A 14,124-nucleotide genomic window follows, 5' to 3' on the forward strand; every position below is an offset into this window, starting at 1 on the left:
ATCTCTCGTGCAGATACTGTCTAGAGAACAAGTGAGAATGAAATGGCTAGAAAGAAGGCAAAGGATACGGTCAATCATAAAAGGAGCATCATTGTTCTGAGTGGGAAGTTGGGAGGCAGTTGTTCTGAGTGGGAAGTATTTAATTTGTTGGTATATTTTGTTAACTACATTATCCAATTTATAATCCATCTAAAATGTTTGTCTTGCTTACAGGACTACCTTAATGATCTTAGTTTGCAATCAGTTCTTGTGACAAGTCCGGTGGATGGTGCTGTGATCTGTCATACTTCGAAAAAGTGTTTCGGCCAGGGCACTTGCTGATCAGGTATAGAATCATCTACAGAAAAAACTTGTAGTGGTTTAGGCCTCCATTTCTGCACCAGAACTTGCTGTGCAGCCAAGTCCAGTTTCCGGAGCTAAACAAATAAATTATGGTTGACTCTTGCTAATCTGCTGATAAATTCAACATTCATTGATTTTCCAATACATTCAACATTTATCAACTACTGCCTCAACAAAATCCAAGAGCTACACTCACTAGAGATTTGAGTTCTATGAGAATTGATCATCAGCTTCTGAAATGCAACCACATGGGCAATTGGGTAAGCTGATGTAACTACAACAGTAATTATTCACTAATTTTTTTATGAACTCCACTACTGAAAAATTACAAACAAAACAAGCAACTCGAATATGAGAAAATCCAGCTTCCTTTCCCAAGGTTTCAAATTCTTTTTCTGTCCTTTCTTTTCCTTGTGGACTCATGCTTGACATGAACAAATAATTCTGTAGCATGCTTTTAGCTTTAACATTGGTTTCAGGGGTTTCTGGAACTACCATATCCACTACTATAACTTTTCCGTTGTCTGGTAAAGCTTCATAACAATTCTTTAGCAGTTTTAGCAAGTGCTCATCGTCCCAGTTGTGAGTTATCCACTGTTTCATTCAAAAATATCATTTCAGTTCCCTAACAGAGGTATGTAGCTAACAAATTGTTAAAACTTAACAAATTGTTAAAACTTCACTAGTATTAAATCTTATTACCTTCATGAAAATGGCATCTCCTCCTTTCGGAATTGTTACGAATCCGTCCCCCGCGACATGCTCAATTCCTACAGAACAAATCTTGTTCAGACTGCTCAATTTTGTACACTTTAGGTAAATGATCAAACAACTGTATCTATGCAGTTTTCCTACTAGTCGCGTTTCAACTTCAAGAATAGGAAAGCATCCTTTCGATTTGTAAGTAATAAGTTAAAATAAAAGATCAAAACAAAAGATCAATACGTACCTGGGTAGGATGGTGAGCTTTCCACAACTGAAGCCAAATCATAGTTGATACCCTTAATTGCAGGGTACTTGGTAATGATCATGTTAAGGATAGAACCATTGCCACCACCCACATCCACCAAGCATTTTACACCTTCAAATCCATCATATATGTCCAGAATTGTCTCCATAAATGTAACGTTGAAACTTTTCATGGAACTGCTGAATAGCTCACAAAATCTTGCATCTTTTTTTAGATATTCTGCAGAATTTATCCCGTGAGCCTTTTCAAATGGAATCCCTCCTTCCAGAACTGCGTCTTTTAAGTGGTACCTGTTGTTATTTCATAGTGAAAGAAGAAGAAAAATCACAAACTAACTATAGCAACAAACAATTCGGCAACAGAAATAGAATATATGAAAAAAGCAATACTTGTGAAGTCTCTTACCACATATCCATCATGACATTGTCATGAATCATAGCTAAAAAGGGACTCAACGATCCTCCATCCTGGTTCTTGGTAAAGTATTTGGCCACAGGTGCTAATCCATATAACCTCTGGGAATGACCATCCTGAATATTCTTGGTGGACACTGAGCAGTAAGAATAGAATGGCTTGCGAGCAGGCAGAGGTTACGGTCTAGCAGAATATGGGCTTCCGGGTTGTTTTGTGTGGGAAATTGAGCGACAATATCTGAAGCTGAGAGCAAGGCATCAGGACCAGCCTTTTCTATTATCTCAAACACACCTAGCTCTATTGCTGCTTTCAAAACCAGAGGCAGCACTGATGCTCTTGAAAGTTGCATAGCATACTGGAGATGATAGTCTTCCTCATAGGTTGAGGTTGCCATTTGTTAGGTGTTATTGACCCATCAATATTGCTAGTAAAACTTTCCACGGTGAATTGTATCTCCATCTACAGTAAAAAAAACCACCTTCCACGGTGAATTGTATCTCCATCTACAGTAAAAAAAACCACTGGCTTTTAGTTTATTTGTTAATAATATAGCTAGAGAACAACATCAATAGAGGTGGCTAGAAAACGCTGATGAGTTGCCATATAACTTCTTTTCAACTAATAATATCTCAATATATAAGTCGTCGCTCATGTTCAAAATTCTTTGAGAGACCCCTTCATGGAAGTGAATCCAAAAGATTAGACAAAGGAGATAAGACGTATAACTTCTCCTATTTAAAAATATGACCAAGAGGACTCTCTCCTTCTCTAATTTGCATTAAAGAAATCAAAGAGATTGTCTTCATTACATACTTTCGAGTTAAAAAAAGAAAAATAAACAAAGGTTCTGCTGAAAATGAAACCCTTGAAAACGAATGTTAAGGAATAATTCAAATGTAGGGACTTAATTATATATATATATATATATACAACGGATGTTGTGTCTGACATGACACTTGGTGACCAGGAAATACTAGAAATGAACCACACGCAAAGAAAAGGTTCCATTTGAATTATTGCTAATTTATTACTTATTTATCACTTTTTTCTTTAAGAATAAATTTAATATTTAAATCTATATAGTTTCTCTGCCGAAATAATTAATTAAAATTAAAAAATATAATAAAATATCTAGCTTTTCATTTTAGCAATCAATTAGAAAATTGTGGGGACAAATTGAAATTTAAATGAAATGGTGGGGTTAATGTGTGAATAGTAAAAAAAAATTGATTATAAAAACTCACCCTCTCACTCCTTAAGAAGAAAAAAAAAGGAGAGAAAAACCTCAATTGTTAAGAGAATTCTTTGGAAAAAAACCATTAGAAAGCCAAAGAATTGAAGAGAGATTGTGAAACACTTAATTAGGAGGGAGAAATGATGGAAAGGAAGGGAAATAAAGAGGGGTTGTCAAGATAGAAGATGGAAAAGGAGGGACTTGAGAAATTTTGACATGTTAAGATTCAAAGACTAGATTAATGTTCAGTAAGGTGTTCAAAATCTAATTTAGCAATTTCATGCGAAACAAATAATAATTGAGGTAAAATTCATGAAATTAATGTTAGGATTTATGATAGAATTTTAGGGAAAATGTAAATTGATGATAAGTTGAATCAATTGGGTTAGAATAACTTCCAACGGGTGTTAAATTATAAGGAATTAATGAAGAAAACATAGTATCCCTAAAGACATTTATGGCCGGTTAAGAGGGTGCCAATTAATGTATAATGAAAATGTGTTTATTTAAGTGAATTGTGATTTATCAATCCATAATTTTCCGTGAGAGATGATTTTAGATGAGTTTAATTATATTATATAACATAATTGAATTGATTATGTCATTATGAATTGAAAACCTTGAGGATGGTCATAGAACTTACAATTAAGAATTGTTGTGATTGGTTGATTTTGCATATAAGAGAGAAATTAATGGAAAATATACATTTGATCTCATTATGCTATTGTTAGTGTGAAATGTGATAAATGTTTGTGATGAGTTTGAAGTGTATATGATTATGCTAATATTTGTGGAATATAAAATAGTTGTGAATATAAAATGGGATGTTACAACTTATAGCTAAAATCTTATAGCATGGGTTTCTATACTATTAATTTATTATTAGCTAAAGTGGCAAACTTGTAATTTTGAGAGAAGTGTGCTTAATACTCTTCTTGTTCTTATAACAACTTTTTTTCTCTATAAACCTTCTCTTAGCTATTTATAACAATGTTGAAAAACACTTGGAAGAGCGAAGTTTCTTATTCCTTTTTATTACATGTGAGTACCAGATGGTTTTGGTATTTTCCTATATATACACACTTGATTTCTATGTAAGGTTTCTCACATACTCCTTCTATTTTATAATCTTACATACTTGACACTTTGAATTTTTTTTATTCTAAAAAGCTCGCATTCATCTTTGTATTCACTTGAAAAGCTTTGTATCCTATATGGCATCAAATCAATTCTCACATTTGTGAGTTAGATTACATTCTATAAAGACATGAGTTTATCTATTGTAATCTTCTCATCTTATACGGAGTGATCTTTCTCTTATGAGAGATAAACATATTATGAAAGTGTAAGTGACACTTAAACTAGTTGGGTTTATCCTTTGGTAGTGAGCCCCATAGAGGTTTTCAATATTGATCATTGTTATCCAATAAAAAAGATTAGGTAATAGATTTGATCCTAAGCTTGTAAGAAGATCGAGTTTGATCTTGAGCCTATAAAAGGATTAAGTTTGATTTTGATCCTGGAAAATGATTGTGTAAATGTTTGGTCTCACTTGTGAAGAAGATAATATGTGATAGTGAATACTTAAATGAAGGTTCAAGAAGTGGAGTAGACAATTATCTGAACCACTATAAAAATTGATGTGTCTCTTTCTATTCTTATCTCTTTAAATTTATGCTCCTTAATATCGCTTGGGTGTTTTGGCTATCTTAGTTTAATTGGAGATTAATACTTTAAAGTTCTATAAAATTAGATAAAGCCTTAATTCACCCCCTCCTAAGCTTTTTAAGTGTTTCAACTGTTATCAGGGCATAGACTCTTTGTTTAAGGTTTGATCACCTACGAGAAAAGATCATGGCATAAGAAGGTCAATAATTAACTAGAGCACTATTCTTTGAATGAAGGGATTATACCTATTGGAAAGTTAGAATACAAACTTTTCTTGAGGTTGTTGATATTAAAGTGGGAGATATTATTTAGAGTGGATATACTCAACACACAATAATAAATTTGGATGGAGAATTGGTTTCTAAACCCATAAATGAATGGGATGACAAACAAAAACGGCATGTATAATTATGCTATTAAGGAAATTAATGCATTCTTTTGTGCTCTTAATCATATAAAGTTTACTATAGTGAAGAAATGTAAAACAACTTTTGAAATCTAGAAACTTTTAAAAGTTACTCATGATGGTACAAGTCAAGTTAAAGAGTTTAGATTGATAAGTTTAACTAGAAAGTATGAACTCTTTAAAATAAAGCCTAATAAGGGCATTTAGGAAACACACACTAGATTCATTATATTTGTTAATGAAAAAGAATATAAGACATGTGATATTCGAAGATGATACCAAGAAAAAGATAAAAGGTATTGTAATATTGAAACATCTCCCTACTATTTAGCATGTTTTACTTATTGATTGTTTAAAGTATAACTTTCTAAACATAAGTGAATTATGTGATAGGGGTAATAAAGTTATTTGTTAATCATTACATTACTTGATTATTTTTCTATTATCAAATCATAAAGAATATATAATCATAGAACTCTAGTAGTTGAAGAATCTAGAAATGTTGTATTTGATAAGTCTATCCACTACTAGAAAATTGGCAAATACAAATGGAAATACTGACGAAATAGTTTCTTGCTATTTCCCTTGGAATATATCGACATAAAATTTATGTTGGTGTATACCGATGCAATTATAATGGGAAAAGAAGGAATAAAAAAATTGATGTGTCATGCTTATAGACGGTATTACTAACAAAATAAGTCTCCATTAATATTCATCGGTAATTTCATTGGTAATATTTAAATTATGACATGGCAAACGACCCTCTCCCCCTCTTTCTTATTTCTTCTTCTTCCTCCATTTTCTTTGCAAATAACAGCAGAACCCGCCCCCTGTTTTATCGTAAATCAAACTCTCATAACCACAAATTAAGTCACCCTAACACTTAGTCTGTCAACATCCATGTTCTGGTTTATTTATTTACTTCAAGTAAGAAAAACTACCCATTTTTTGTTTTAACTCATTTTTAAAAAGTTAATTTTTTTTTTCATTTTGTTGTAGTATATGTAGTTTGTTTGTGTGTTTACTTGTTTTATAACTTTTTCCTATAAAAAATTGTTGTATGAACATATAAATACATGTTAGGGTTTGTATGAGATTTTAAAAGATTGTGTTTGTTTGTAATTATACGAAATTGATTTTGATTTTTTGACTTAGGTGTTTGTAATGAAATAAATAGTGGCTTATTTAATGAGTATGATTCATGTTATATCAATTTCATTGTTAAGTTGAAAATTTCAGTGAATATGGAGGAATTTGAATTTTTGTAGAAAATTAATAATGATGTAAGGGTACTATTAAAATCGATTGAATAAGTTTGAGTTAAACCATTGTTAGCTGATTTATTTAGTTCACATAATTAATTAATAAATATTGTCATCAATATTCTATATAGGTTTGATATAAGTAATGGATGATCGTTCTTGGACATATCAAGTTTCACCTGAAGGGTTGTGCATGATAGATTATTGTAATGAGATTGATGAATATTAGTGAATGTGGTATTATATGTTCATATAAGATGTGTAAAAATAAAAAAAATTTCTCGATCTAGATGTTATAACGATGCATCTTCTATATATATATATATATAAAAGATTAATGGAGTAATACTTATGTTAATTTGTACACAGAGAACCACATGTTCTTCCTTACGATACCAAGGTAGAAAAGATGGTTTGATCAACTTCTAGTTCTAACAACGTGCATGGTGTAATAAATGACAATAGTAATCCTTATAGGAATATGGTAATAGATGTGATGAGAATGAGTCAGGGTTATGTAGGTAAATGTTCAATCATAGATGAAGAACCAAATATAGACATGACCAAGTTTTTTTTTATCTTTTGAAATTCTCTGACGAACCATTATAGGATGGGTACACAAATCACAATCAATTATTGGTAGTTGCACAAGTGTTCACCATTAAGTCAGAGCATGGACTGAATAAGGCCGGTTAAGATAGAATTATGATAACAAAGGGAATAGGTTGAAAGAGAACTTTCATACTTTTAAATTCATGATGAAACATCTTAGCCTAGGATACCAAAAAAATTAACATGTGTTGAAACTTCTACATGTTGTACTACCTTGAAAATACAGATTTGACCGAATGTAGAACCAGTGGGCATGCTCGTTATAAACCCAAAACTTGCAAAGAAAAGACTCTTGTTGCACATAGAAAACTTAGATACTTCACAATCACTCTTCGACCACAAAGGTTATTCTTGTCTCCAAAAACTATTGAACACATGACATGAAATCATTCACATGATGCGGTGAATGAAATCATAGTGTACCCTTCTGATGGTGAAGCATGAAAACATTTAAATAGGGTGTATCCTCAATTTTTAATAGAATCGTTGAACACACATCTTGGGTTATGTACAGATAAATTCAATCTATTTGATTCATTTGTTGCAAATTATTTTTGGTATGTGATACTCATAGTTTATAATTTGCTACTAAGGAGTTTGTACAACTTGCCACTGAAGAGTTCATGTTTTTATTTACGGTCATACCTAGTCCTAAAAGTCCAAGTCAGAACATAGATGTTTGTCTTTGACTATTGATTGATGAGTTAAAGCTTTTGTGATCATCTAGGACTTTGATGTGGACTATCAATGATTTTTTTTTAATGGAATGGTTTCTAGTTGGAGTATGGATGGAAAATTAACATGTTCATACTATATAAAAAATAACAAGGCCTTCACTGTCACAACCCAAAAAAAAACAACATATTTATTTATAAGAGTTAATTTTTATTCGGAGCAATTTTTTATGTTTTACTAAAAATTCAGCATAATTTCCCCTGTAACGGGACCATATCAAGTTATCGACATCTTCATTCCTGACACAATTCATATCATAATTATGGTCCAATCATCTTGAACCTCATTCCCAATCAATACATCACAAAAATAATAGACATGTATTGTCCAATAATGAAGATGCAATCAATAAAAACAAAATACATAAATAATTCTAAGGTTTACATAACTTGCAAAATTAATTGATTCTAAGAAAAAGAATAAAAACTTAGATTATGAATGTAATGCGCCCATTATTTTATCCGGGACAATTTCTTAGTTAAATATAAAAATTTGGGGTAAAATCTTCTCTCTTTTTTTTATCATTCTAACATTTCTAATCATATAAGCAACTATGATAAAATGCAAATACTTAATATAACACAAAGATATTTTTAAGTATGACATTCACATTAATTACATATAACAATTTTGTTCTACAAATAAAAAAGTTCATTCAACCTCTTTTACGTCATTCATTAATCTCAAAATACATATTGATCAATATAAATACACAAAAAGTGTCATATATTCAAACAGGATCTATTTTACTGTTGCGAGGGTCCTGAAAATAAGATTAACATTTTATCAACATAATTATCAATAAATGCAATGTATCATTTCACTATACCCATATAAAAAAAATTTATCCTATATATTTTATTATGAATCATTAATATCTTACACCTCCATATTCATCCAATTAATTCCAATCTTAGCCATTTCGCAGGGGTGCTACTCCAGTCGCCCAATTACCGGGCATTAGTTCATCCGCCCAAATGTGTTTATTCACCCAATTACCGGGCATTAGTTCACCCGCCCAATTACCGGGCATTTATTCACCCAATTACCGGGCATTAGTTCACCCGCCCAATTACCGGGCATTTATTCACCCAATTACCGGGCATTAATTCACCCGCCCAATTACCGGGCATTAGTTCATCCGTCCAAATGTGTTCATCTGCTCAATTACCAGGCATTAGTTCACCCGTCTAATTACCGAGCGCTAGTTCATCCGTTGACATCAAAACATAAATTACAAAATTTCTAATTAAAATTAACACATGTTTTTCAATTAATCTCTCTATAAAATTCAAGATGTCGGACACCTACCTACTGGTGATGCTCGACTAGTAGCTCCTTGTTGATGTTTGGAGCCTCCAACCTCTCTTGTTTCATTTAAAAGATCACATGATTTCAATACTTTATTATCCAATAATTTACTTGAAACTTCTCCACATAGTAAAATTTTCAATCAATACAATTTTAATACCCAAAATTAATATCATTATTTTTTTTCATGTTCTATAATAATTCCACAAATAATTCTTACAATGTTACATCCATCTAAACTTTTAATTCATCACAATTATAAGGGAATCTTATATTATTATTAAAATTTCCCAATAACTATAGGAAATTTAATTCCTTTACACCTAATTCAACACATCATTTCATTATTATTATTTTCACTATTTAAATGCAATTCATTAATTTCTTCAAGATTGAAGTTTTATTTCTTATATTTTTCATGGCTAAAATCACCTTTCTAATAGGAGGATAAATTCATTTCTACTCTAAATTTTAATCCATCATCCAAATTCAATTCATCCTTTTAAGTCATGAAAAATCTCCAATTACATCAATTCAACCCACCCCTCAAAATTCTTTACCCTTGCCCAAAATTCAAGTAAAAAAATGATGACATGATAATTCTTCAACTTTCACTTAATTTTAACCCATTTATTTATTTTATTTTATTTTATTTTTTTCATGCCAACATACAATACTCTAGCACAACTTCATAAATTACATCCACCATTTCTATTTATCTAAGAGTTCCATAATCACATATAATAATAACTAAGTATCAATTTATAAAATTTCACTAATCAACATAATAAGATCATATTTACACATAACATAATAAGGGATCAATAGCAAATCCAAGGTAGAAACCACTCTTTTTCCTCCTCCATCTTCTTTTCTCTTCTTTTTTTTCTTCCTTTTTTTTTACAAATTAACCTAATTAATGACGAGCCCAAGCATTTATCCCCTCAATAAACTTATAATCAACATAAATTCATGCATTCAAACCACCCTAACATCAAGAACCCACCTTCACGTAATACCAATTCTACTCAATCCAAGAACAAACATGAAAAACAACACAATGGATCATCATGGAGAGTTTTCTTACCCTTAAGGAATGAAGAATCAAAAGCCAAAACAAGTTGAATCAATTAAGTTCTCATTCACACTTTCCTCTAAGCTCAATCTTTCCTTTTCTCTAAAAAATCACTTAAAATCTTTAAACTCCTTGTAGGCTCCTTAATGTATCAAACCCTCTCTTTAAATACGTAACACTCTTTCTAACTTACACTTTTTTTTCAAGCAATTTCTATGAAAGAAGACAAAAACCATCTTTTTCACATTTTCTTCTCTTGGATGGTTGCACACTCCCTCTTTTTTTCCTTCTTTTTTTCATTGCTGGCAGCTTATAAAGAGGGTTGTTTTGGGCAAATTTTCAATATGGTCCCTAAAGAAATTTCTAGACACTCATTTATGCTATTTGTTCTTTTATCTAAAACAAAATCTTATCATACTCCAAAAATTCTAAAACTTTAACCTAAGTTAAAATAATATTTTATAAGACTCTAGGCAAAATTTCAACTTAATCTAATGATCATATTGAAAGTTATATGCTACAACATAAAATTAGCCGATTTGTGATTTTTCGTCAAAAACTCAAATTTTCATATTTCATACTTATACAAATCATATCAATTAATTTACTCAGTTCTCGAGACCATTTTTTTTTTATCTCAAATATATATATACACATACCAGGGTTTACATTCACCCTAATAAATTATGGTAAAATATCTTGTTTTATTGCCACCAACGGTTCTTGCCAACCTATCACAAGTACAGAAAGAACAAAAATAATTTTTTTGTTGGTAGAGTTGAAAGGGATGTTGCACCATCAGTACCGTCGGGTGAAAAATTTTATAACGTGGTATCATATTACGATTACATTATGTTTGGTTTTCAATTCGACAAGCAGAAAGTTTCATGGCTTTGGTGTGCCTATAATTGGATAAAGCAAAGTATTTTATGGGAGCTTTCTTATTGAAAGACTAATCTCCTCCGCTATAATCTTGATGTTATGCATATTGAAATGAACATGTTTGAAAATATTTCGAACATGGTTATGAATGTGTAAGGGAAATCATAGGACAACATTACTAATGCTAGAATGGATATATCTTTGTTTTGTCATTGTAGTAATATGGAGTTGGTTCATAATAGGTCATAAATCACAAAGCTCAAAGCTAGCCTCACCTTATACAAAAATGCATAGTTATTTATCTACGAATGACTTAATAGTCTGTGTTTTTCTAATGGACATGCTGCGAACATATCTAGATTTGTGAATTTAAAGGATTGCAAATTGTATAGAATGAAAAGTCATGGCTATCATGTGTTTATACAAACACTCATTTCATTTTCTTATCGGGATTTATTTCTAAAGAGAATATGAGATGCACTTACGGAGATCAATTACTTTTTTAAAAGATATATGCTCTAACTAGTTGCATACCTAACATATTGAGATGCTTGAAACGAATATCATTCAGACTTGAGATAATATTCCCTCCATCTTTCTTTGACTCAATGGAGCATCTACCCATAGATTTACCATTTAAGGCAAAAGTCAGAGGCCTTGTCCAATATAAATGGATGTATCCGAGGTTAGGGATTACACATGTATCCTAATTAAATTTGTATTGTTTTTTTTTTAATTTAAAACATCCATTTAATCATATATAGATACTTTTCAACCTTAAGAGAAAAGTAAAATACAAGTCGTAAGTTGAGGTTTCGATATACGGGGCTCATATTATTGAAGAGATCTCGATATTTATCTCATACTATTTTAAGCCTCACTTAGGAACAAGAATTAACCACGTTTCAAGACATGATGATGGTGTGAAAGTGCCTTTGAGTAGGAATTTATTAATATTTTTCCATCTTGGACGACCTATACCAAAAAATACAGTGAGGGAAAGATACTTGACAAAAATCAAAATCAGGCAAGTACATAATTATGTGATATTTAACTGTGATGAATTGAGACCTTTTATTCAATAAATACAATAATTAACATGTTGTTATCTTCTAACAATTTTTCTTTTATACTCTCATAAACTAATAAATTGAATAATTCATCGTATGCAACATCATCACTTTTATTATCTCAAAACTCACACCCGATTGAATCTTAAATTTTTTAATTACTAAATGAATAATTTTTCATGTGGTTTAAAACACATATAAGCACTGCTTAATTATTATTATATATTATAAAACTTAATTTCATTACACCTTTCTCTTTAAATGTTAATTGTTGTCATCTTATACTGGGTTTATCGATTGTGATGGAATGTTAGTGGTACTTTGAATTTATTGTGTTTGGGTCCAGAAAGAAAAATTAAGTGCAATAATGAATATTTCATCAATGAAATTGTCTTTCATACTATATAAAAAGTATGGTCATAGTATAAAGACATATAACAATGAGTTTATGTTAAGGGATCGACTTCTAATGAGTTTGAAGTTAATTATTATAGGAAGTTAAAAGAGATGATTGAATTGCAATATCATAGCGAGTAGAATAAAATCTTTTTATTGAAATGTTATTGGTTTGATACCACCGATAAAGGAATCTGAGTAGATCCATATCATAGTTTGGTTAAAATTAATACAAAGGCTAGACTTTATAACGTCGACGACGTCTTTGTTTTCTCCAAATAATGCCAACAAGTTTATTACATATACACTTCTTTCTTTAGAAAAGATTGTTCAAGATTTGATTGGTTATCTGAAATAAAACTAAATCTAGGGGTCGTGTTCAAGTTATTCAGAATGGTAACAATAAAGTCACTATGGGAGCTAGTTGTGGTGGTGGTTACATTACGAGTGTGGAGACATTACTTACATGGGTCTCGTGTTCAAATTTTTATGGATCATAAGAGTCTAGGGTATTTTATGACATAGAAGGAATTAAATATATGGTAGAGAAGATGGATAGAATTAATTTAGGATTTTAACTGTGTAATAAATTATCACCTAGGAAAGGCAAATGTTGTTACCGATGCCTTTATTCATAAGAACAAGGCAGTAATGAAGACATTAGAGGACAAGAATGAAAGAGAGTTTACGGAATTAAAAATTTTGATGCTAAGATTGAGGTAGGGCCTGAGGTCTCATTGTTGGCTCAATTAAGAGTATAATCTGTACTTCAGGATAGAGTCTTGGAAGTTTAACGAAAAGATGCTCAAATGGATAAAATAAGGAATAAGATGGAATTAGGGGTTGAGAGACCTTTCCGGATTTTGAAGGATGGGATGGTAATGATGGGTAGACAAATGTATCTACCTGAAGAAAAAACTTTAAAAGAGGAAGTACTAAGAGAAGCTCATGAATCAAGATTTGTAGTACACCCGAGAAATACATAGATGTACATAGACTTAAATTTTTTTATTGGTGGCCAAATATAAAGAAAGAAATTGCTAAGTTTGTGGCTAAGTGTGGAATTTTCCAGTAAGTAAACATGGAGCATTAGAAATTAGTTGGACCTCTTCAACCACTATTGATACCTAAAAGAAAATGGAAAGACATCATTATGGACTTTGTGTTGGGTTTGCTAAAGGGAAGAAAGGGTAGTGATGCAATTTGGGTTATGGTAGATCATTTGATTAAATCAACACTTTTCTTGCCTCTGAAGAAGAAAGACTTTGTGTTGGGTTTGCCAAGGGGAAGAAAGGGTAGTGATGCAATTTGGGTTATGGTAGATCATTTGATTAAATCAACATTTTTCTTGCCTATGAAGAAGAAAGACTTTGTGTTGGGTTTGCCAAGGGGAAGAAAGGCTAGTGATGCAATTTGGGTTATGGTAGATCAGTTGATTAAATCAACACTTTTCTTGCCTATGAAGAAGAAAGACTTTGTGGATAAATTAGCTAAGTTGTATGTTAGAGAAGTGGTATGGGGTACCAATATCGATTATTTTTTATCGAGACTTTAGATTCATCTCACAATTATGGCTAAGTATTCGATGTGCTTTAGGGACAAAGGTAAATTTAAGCATACCTTTTCATCCATAGTCAGATGGGCAATCAAAGAGAACAATCCAGACTTTAGAAGATTTATTAAGAGCCTACATATTGGAATTTGGGAGAAATTAGGAAGAACACCTGTCAGTAGTAAAATTCAC

At 31.2% G+C, this 14,124-nt stretch overlaps 1 pseudogene; it reads right to left on the reverse strand.

The window, feature by feature from the left end:
• Window positions 1-451: 451 nt before the first annotated feature.
• Window positions 452-2,142, reverse strand: LOC18106249 (caffeic acid 3-O-methyltransferase-like; annotated as a pseudogene).
• Between the last annotated feature and the right edge of the window lie 11,982 nt (window positions 2,143-14,124).

Source organism: Populus trichocarpa, chromosome 16, assembly GCF_000002775.5.
Source record: "Populus trichocarpa isolate Nisqually-1 chromosome 16, P.trichocarpa_v4.1, whole genome shotgun sequence".
NCBI lineage: Eukaryota > Viridiplantae > Streptophyta > Magnoliopsida > Malpighiales > Salicaceae > Populus > Populus trichocarpa.